Genomic DNA, 8,721 nt, shown 5'->3' with positions numbered 1-8,721 from the left:
TGGCACAACTTATCAAATCCTGTTGATATTATTATTAATTAGTTATTATTCGTCGTTTCTAACTTATATTTGGAATGGTAATGGTGGAAAGGAATGGTTAATATTTCTTACAGTGCCTTTGTCTATGGGCGGTGGTGACCACTTACCATCAGGTGGCCCATATATGGGGTTGAGAATCAATAAACTCTTTGATTGCTCTTTGGTTTGGACTGCCGCATCGAAGTTTTTTCCTTGTAAGAAGTTGTCAAAATGGTAATTTGTTGAAGCAATGTGTGCGTACCAGGGAGTACCGTGGATATCGCACAATTATGTGTGATCTTGCGTTGTCGTGAAGCAGCGGTAGCCTAGAGCGATTGACCAGTCTTGATTGTTCAGCAGCTAGATCTACCCTCATGATTTGCAGTTGCTGACAATAGATATCTGCCGTAATCGTTTGGCCAGATTTTAGAAAGCTGTAGTGAACGACACCGGCGCTAGTCCTCCAAACACTCACAAGTTACTTTTTCTGAGTCAATTTTCGTTTAGGGCAGGATTTGGCTGAGTCTCCAGGGTACAGCCATTGCGAGCGCTTCCGATTATCGTACAATATCCACTCTTCATAACAAGTAATGATTCGATTTAAGGTCCCTCCACTATTTTGTCGGTTGAGCCAAGTAACACAGCAGTCGACGCGTGTTTTACAAGTTCGGTTCACTCAATTCATGAGGTACCCATTTTCAAGTTTTTTACTTTCCCGATTTGCTTCAAGAAGATTAATACAGTTCTATCACTCCGCCCCGAAGCCTGTAGCTATCTCTGAAGTCCTTTGTGTATGATTTCACTTTGGTTTCCGGCAGTCCATGGGAATGGTTCTGAAGGTAGAAATTTCCAAAACGAAAACGTTCAAAACAAAAAAGTAACGTACTTTCTTTTACGATTAAAAAAACAAAACAAATGAAGACCGCGGGATTTTAACATTTTACAGGATAAAAAGTATGACTATAATCTATATATGTGCTGAATTTCATATAGATCTATGCAACCTTTCTGGCGTGAGTAGCAAAACTAAAAACTAACAAAAGTAACCTTAAAATTTGTAATAATAATTATGTCACATATTTCGCAAGTCGAAGAGTAAAAATGAGATTTATTCAGAGCATTATTCGCATTATAACGTAAGGCCATTAATGAAAAAGTGTCCTAAATATTTGAAAAAGGTTGTATTTGTCTATGCGAGACACGTCTGCCGTGAAATATGTAAATTAGAACTCAGCGCCAATCCGTACTGAGCCTCTGTAATTCGTTGATTTATTATCAGTCAGGTACCACTGAACAGACCACTAACTTATAAATTATAAAAAACCGTTGGGTCATCATTGTGGGCACTGATCTTTGACGATAATTAGTTTCTGCCTTGCAGTAATATTTTTTAAATTGCACTTGGAACGTAGTGAAATGGCTTTTTATTTAATTGTTAGCAAATAATTATGTATGTAATTGGATTAGCCAATTTTGATACTTTTATTTGTTTTTTATAGATTTATACATGTGTTTGCACTTAATGAGTGTAGGATAATTATAATTAATTTAATCACCGATTTAATGGAATTAAATAAATTGACTTTAGAACTTTAGTTAGTTAGAAAGATTATAGTTATTTAGAAAACAATTTATTAACAAATGTCTATAACTTTACGTATTTATAACATAACTTATTAATATTACTTTATATTCTGGACCGAAATCTTGTAAGAGTGTATTAAGATAAATAAAACTTTTGATTGATTCACCGATATACTGCATATCAGAAACAAATTAAAAATAATTTACAGAAATAAATAAAAAATAAAAAAAATATTAAAAGCAGTTGACAACGTATGAACTACATGTTTTTCCGCGTGATCTTGAAAGTTTTTATAAAGGTTCGCTTAAATTTAAAGTATTTGTTTCATTTTACTATCCCAATCAATACAAATAAAATCATATACGCATTACATTCTAATTAATTAGCTACAACATACGTTATCATGAACAATGACCTATCGTATGGTTTTCAAGTATGATTAAACTTAATAAAAATTCCCATTCCTGACATTCTCGTAAAAAACGCTTTTTTCGTTGTTCTTGTAACGAAACATACAAAATAGAAAACGCTGTGTAACATGAGTTGCGGGATCCAACCGCTATGTTTATCACGATCGGTCATTTATTTTTATTATCATAAAAGTAGCGGTCGGTATGGTATAAAGTACTTCTGTACCGTAACGTCACGCTTTGGATTCGTTTGTACCGTCCCTAACACATCTTACAGTTTTTTATTTGGTAATTTTTGAATCGGACTGCGCACGCTCTTACCCATTTAGGTACAGTGTCTGTCAAAAATAATTTATAAACTATCTGAATTGCTATAAACTCATCCAACACAATTCGTTCACCCGCAAAATTGTTATAACATAAAAATCTACACAATGTGCAGCGTACATCACCACATAAAATAATCAATTTTCTTGTAATTAAAATGGAGAAATAAGGAAATTATTTTGTAAACTAAAATTTCACTAGGGAAAAAAACGCGCTCCCAAAAGTAAGAAACAAGATAAAAGTTATATAGACATGATTTATAGATTGTAACATACTTATACTTAGGATAGTAATATACCTAGTAATGTACCTATAAATAGTAATGTACAAACCAATATTATATGTATTATATATGTCATATGTAACTTTGAACTGAATAAACAGTTATTATTATTATTGTTTAAATTTTTCAAATCTCGGTGTACACCGGTAAGTAATGATCACGGACCAAACTCAAGTAAGCATCATCTGGGTCCTATTCTAAAATTTTAATTATTGCGATGTTTTGGCAATGTAATATTAACTTTATCTGATTGCATAAATTTTCGTACTATCCTACATGTGTTCAGTATTGCAGCTTTCTGTAATTGAATAAATGTATGTGAAGGTAAGTCAAGCGCTTGAAGTGCTGATAAAGTTGTTGCGGGATGATGCCTGTAGTAGAAAGAACTATCGATACTATACCTAGTTACTTTTTGTAAATGCCAATTTCTTGTTATTTCATCGTTTAATTCTGTGTATTTTGCTAATTTTTCGGATATGGTATTCTGTAAATTATGAGTATTTGGTACTGCAATATCTATAATGTAGCCAGTTTTATTTATTTTATTTATAACAGTGATGTCAGGTCTATTGTAAGGTATTGTTTTGTCGGTTAAATTGCTCTGTCAAAATAAAGTCTGTATGTTTGATTTTCTAAAACTGTTTGGGGTTTATATTTGTAGTAAGCTGTACGATTCTTGAGATCTATAAGGTTACATTTTAAAGCTAGTTTTTGGTATATTATATATGCAACCTGGTCATGCCTATGCTTGTAGTCAGTATGAACTATTGTTTTACATGCACCAGTAATGTGTTGTATGGTTTCAGAAGAGCTATTGCATCGCCTACACATGTCTGTCGGTAAGGTGGAATTTTTCATTATATATTTTTGATAGTTGCGTGTCTCAATTACCTGATCCTGTATTACTATAATAAAGCCTTCCGTCTCAGGGAAGAGCACACCATGATTGAGCCATTCGTTCGACGCTAGTTTGTCGACGTTAGGTAGGTTCAAATCCTGATAGTGTCTTCCGTGCAGAGACTTCCGGGCCCATTCGTTCATTTTCATTTGTTTGTCAATCAAAATTTCATTTGTTATCGTTTTCTACTATAGCCTTGTGTAAAATTGATGATGTAGCTTTATGGTGGAAGAATTCTCGCAATGTGGTTATCTGCTTATTATGAAGATTTACGATATCAATTAGGCCTCTTCCTCCATCTTTTCTAGGAAGTGCTATACGTTGAATACATGAGCGGGGATGATGTTTTCTGTACTTTGTCATAGTCGTGTTTAATGTACGTTGCAATTTCTTTAAATCAGATTTTGTCCACTTAATAATAGCAAAAGAGTATGCTAATGTGGGTATAGCGAAACTGTTGATGGCTTTTATTAAATTTCTTGAGTTTAAATTATATTTTAGTAAAGAGTTTATTCTGTGTCTAAATTCTTGTACAATTTTCATTTTAGTTTCATTTTGTAAAATTTGCTTTGATTGATCATAACCTAAGTATTTGTAAGTTTCATTTTCATCTAATGGTTCGATTTGGGCGCCACTTTCTGTAAAATAGCTGTACCTATCAAATTGGCCTGCTTTTACTGAGCTGATTTTACATTTGTTTATACCAAATTCCATACAAATATCCTGTGAAAACCGTTCAATAGTTTTTGTTATGATCTCTAAATGTTTATGAATAGTTTCAATAGTTTTTGTTATTATTATTATTATAGTAATATAACAAGACTCATTAGATTTTCGTATCATAAGTTAAGACTCACACTAAATTTTTTTTGGATTATTTTCGGTTAATATACAAATGAAGCGTTTGGTTGGTTGTTAAATTTATTATACAATAATTGGCCGATATTAAAACAAAGATGAATCGTAATTTCAGTGTTACAATATTTAGTTTTGCATACCCTAAGGAACCGTTTGATATGTATTAATTTGAATTTAACGACAATTCTGAACAATTGCGTAAGACCGTCACCAAAATAAATAAACAGTCGAACAGTTATCTGTTTACAAATTGAATGTAACTCGTATATTTTATATAAATTCTTTCAATACGTATCATTGAAGTTGAATTACATACAGTCTTAGATTTTACCAATATCTATAATTATAATTTCAGATCTACAATAGCCCCGATCGACAATCCACAATTAAAGATCTTTAAAAAATAATGAGTTTTTTAGTCGACAACATATATCCGCAAAATTATTATAATCGAGATATTTTGATATTAAATCCATAAAATTCAATGACATGACAGTTTGTCAAGGTTGACAGCTATATTTGACGTTTGCGGGTGCGTTCAGAAAGTGTGTTCCAAATAATAATTTGCAGTGCAGGGGTATGGTAGAATCGATGGAAACTTATACACAATAAATTAGAGATCAACGTTTATGAAAAAGTTATATCTTGTATGAAAAATAAAGGTTAAACCGTATTTGTTTAGTTTTATTTATTTTACCCGAGCGAAGTCGGGTCATCATATGAAAATACTAGATAGTATAAAATAGTTTCTTAACTAGTGGTACGTTAACGGTGTGGAAACGTTGTTTAGTTTACTATTTCAGACAGCTGCCTGCCGTCCAAGCACTTTGAAAATGCTTTTGTTGTTGACTTAGTTTCTCGCCTTCATTCGAGTAGATGGACGCTTATATTTTTAATAGGATGGCCTAAACAAAAATCATTTCATCAATTCTTATGATAACCACTCGATTAAATAACTATTAACATGTACAATATGAAAAACTTGCCACCCGCTTCTTAAAAAATAAAGCCTGAGGAAAAGCATGGAAAAAATTTAAACTGTCCCGTAGCCGCTCCTTTACCTATCGAAAACAGCCATACAGTCAGCCAGATATATTAGTAGAGAAGAATCTCATATAACCCGATCCAGGACAACGAAAACCTAATTAAAGAATTAAGCTGTGCTAAAAAATACTTAATACTTTTACTCTGCAGGAAATACATATAGCTACGTATATATATATAAATAAATATATATATTTCCTTAACTACTTCGAGTTATAATTCTATGATTTGCGTTATCCTTACTAAGTTTTGACAGCTCAAGAAGAAGTTACGTAAAAGTTTGCAAAGACGGAACCACGAATACGATCTTCACTTAAGATATTGAGACCTAGTGAGCTAGTTGAGTAATTTCTTATAAAATAAGTCAAAGATAATAAGATAGTATGAAAGTTCACATTTAATGCAACACAAGATACGTGCAACACGATCTAACGTATTTAAACGTGACTTACAATAATAAGATCAAAGAAAAAAGCTTCCTATTACCAGCTTAATAGAATTAAGTGGTTCGAGAAAACGTTAGTTAGTTTAATTATGTAAAGGACATCTCAATTAATGTAAACGCAATAAATTTAATTAATATTTTTGCGTAGGAAGGAATGATTTTGGGAAAGATTATAATTTTATTTAGAAAACAATTTCTTTCAAATATGGAGTGTCGAGGGACGGAGAAATATGTTTAAGAATAAAATGTGTCCGTCAAAATGTTATAATTATTTTTATAGGGTGGCGTTCTTCACTTATCCATCTTTTCTGCCACCATTTATTTTAGGTTATATTAACAAAATTACATTTTCTAACTCGGCACACTTTAATCCGTTAACAACTGCTACATTCATATCTCTATCCTTATGCTTGCCACCATATTAGAATGTTTTGAACTTTTATTTACTTCGTACAACTGGACACATTTTCATCTTATCCTTGATTATAATATAGTGGAAGATATGCTGTCGCACGCGTCCCATTCAGAAAGAGTTTCGGTGCAAGACCATTATAGTGATAAGACCTTTAGTTTTTTGACATAACTACCAAATTTAGTTAATGAGATAATTTAGTTATATGGTCAGTTGAATTCGCAAATTTTAGTTGGAATTCACGAGGACTAACTACTGAACCACAATATACTAGATATACCATTGATAGTCTCACGACGAGTCCAATATAATTATTCGATCTGGCCGTGGCAGGCGTCCCTATTGCAAAGTATTATTAAAAAAGTAGGATGTACACAAAAGAAGCCATAAAATACTATTTTATTAAGAAAGAAAATAATGGAAGTGTTCTTGTTTTAAATTGTGTGAAACGGTTAACTTACTGTTTAAGATAGTTCATTTTATGTATCAACAAAAATTACCTTATTTAATTATACCACAACAACCCTTATTTTACTTAACAACACGTCTTTTTTTAAGCATCATTACAATTAAAAAAAAAGAACTATTCTTTTTTTGTCTTCAATAATGACGTCCCATAGAGAATTCCGCTTGAAGCTGCTTTTAAACTTCATAGAGAATGAGGAAATAACACGAGTTGAACGCTTTTAAGCCTCAGAGTATGACATATTATATGAAGCTGAATTTTCTTTACGAGAACTTACTTTAGAGGTTGAATAAGCGACAAACCTCTTTACATATTTCATAACCTATGGAAAATATTAGATGTTTGAGTTGAATATAGTATGATAATTATAAATGTATTATATAATTTCACGTAATATTTCTTCAAAATATTAATAACCTTTATTTTTAATATGATCCATAAATTTTCATATAATTCATTAACCAATAACCGAATGTAAAAATAATAAAATTAACAAAAATAGCTGATCGTGATAGGTGGGTACATTCATTCATTCAGGTTAGCGTTGTTTTGATTCCTTTAAGAAAAGTATTTGTGTTGATTAGATTTTTTCCAGTCGACGTGTTATTATCATACAAACGTGTGTAACATGTTAATTACTTAATTTACGAAACACAGACAAAGGAAATTGAAGTGTTTCGTTGTATTAGTTTTAGTAAATTACTGCTTAAAGAAGTTTAAGAACCATTCTAATTACATTCAATAATATTGTATTAACTCTGTCATACACCATCTTAAGAACATTAGAAAAAAGGTTTTATTAATAAAATTACATATTTATTAATAAAATTATTTCATTATATTTCAACTCCGAAAAAATAAAACTTGCAATAAAGAGCTTAAATAAACATTACATATACTCAGTAGAGCATCACATCAAAGCTATTCGAATTTCGAATTTAAATTAATCTCGTTGCTTTGTACATGTTCCATTATAACATGCATTCACAAAGAATATTATAGTATAACATACCACTCTAACACTCAATGGTCTGCGTTGAAACAAAACGTTAGTGTTGTCCCGCTAAATTCATTTTCTCTACGAGACAGTAGTTACAAAAGAAAGAGTTCAATGTGTCCAGAGACGATTTACACAGGAATATAGTTCTTAATGCTTTTTGATAAAAATGAATTCAGCTTATCGCCAGCAAAAATACCTATATATAAGGTAATTTTATACGCCCTGACAAACGTAACTCTGCACTAGCCCAGAGCATTCAGTACTGTAAATTTGCATTAAGCGAGTTACCGTAATGACGAAATTTAAATGTTCAATCGTATATGAACGCCAAATGTAAGTCTGTCGACCTGTTTGTCAAAGGGACTTTCTCTGGGACGAATCGTTTACAATTAACGTAACTAATTATAAATACGTTGTGTGGACAACTCGCTTTAGAGACGACTATCGTCTGCTGGTTTATTGTCATGCAGAAATATTATGTAGAAACATTTATGTTAGTCGGTAATAAGTAATTTAATTTTTTTAAGCGGCTTTTTTAGTACTTAATATTTTTATGTAGTTTAGCAAAACACAATAATATGATTATAGAACCAAAATTAAGAGGTCAAATTCAAATATTTAATAAAAAGTAATTTCGACAATGTTTAAATATGTAATCGAGAAATAATATCCTTGTGTTTAATTTGTTACAAAGGATGGTTCAATTTTTTTTAATATATTTCCAATCGAACTTCTACAAGTTGGTAGTACCACTGATTGATATTAAAAATCATAGTTTAGGATATCCATACTTGATTTATTACAAATATTTTATAACGTTAAGTGCAAAGATTTTGGGGTACTCCCCAAGATTGAATATTTTTTATTAAAAATATTTTAATATAAAAATATATTAATGTTAGGTTAGGAACTTATTCACATGTGGCAGAATTTCATTGAAATTAGACACATACAGTTCTTCAAGATGTTTTCTTC

Source organism: Vanessa atalanta, chromosome 10 (genome assembly GCF_905147765.1).
Source record: "Vanessa atalanta chromosome 10, ilVanAtal1.2, whole genome shotgun sequence".
NCBI classification, from domain to species: Eukaryota; Metazoa; Arthropoda; class Insecta; order Lepidoptera; family Nymphalidae; genus Vanessa; species Vanessa atalanta.
This window is presented reverse-complemented; position numbering follows the sequence as displayed.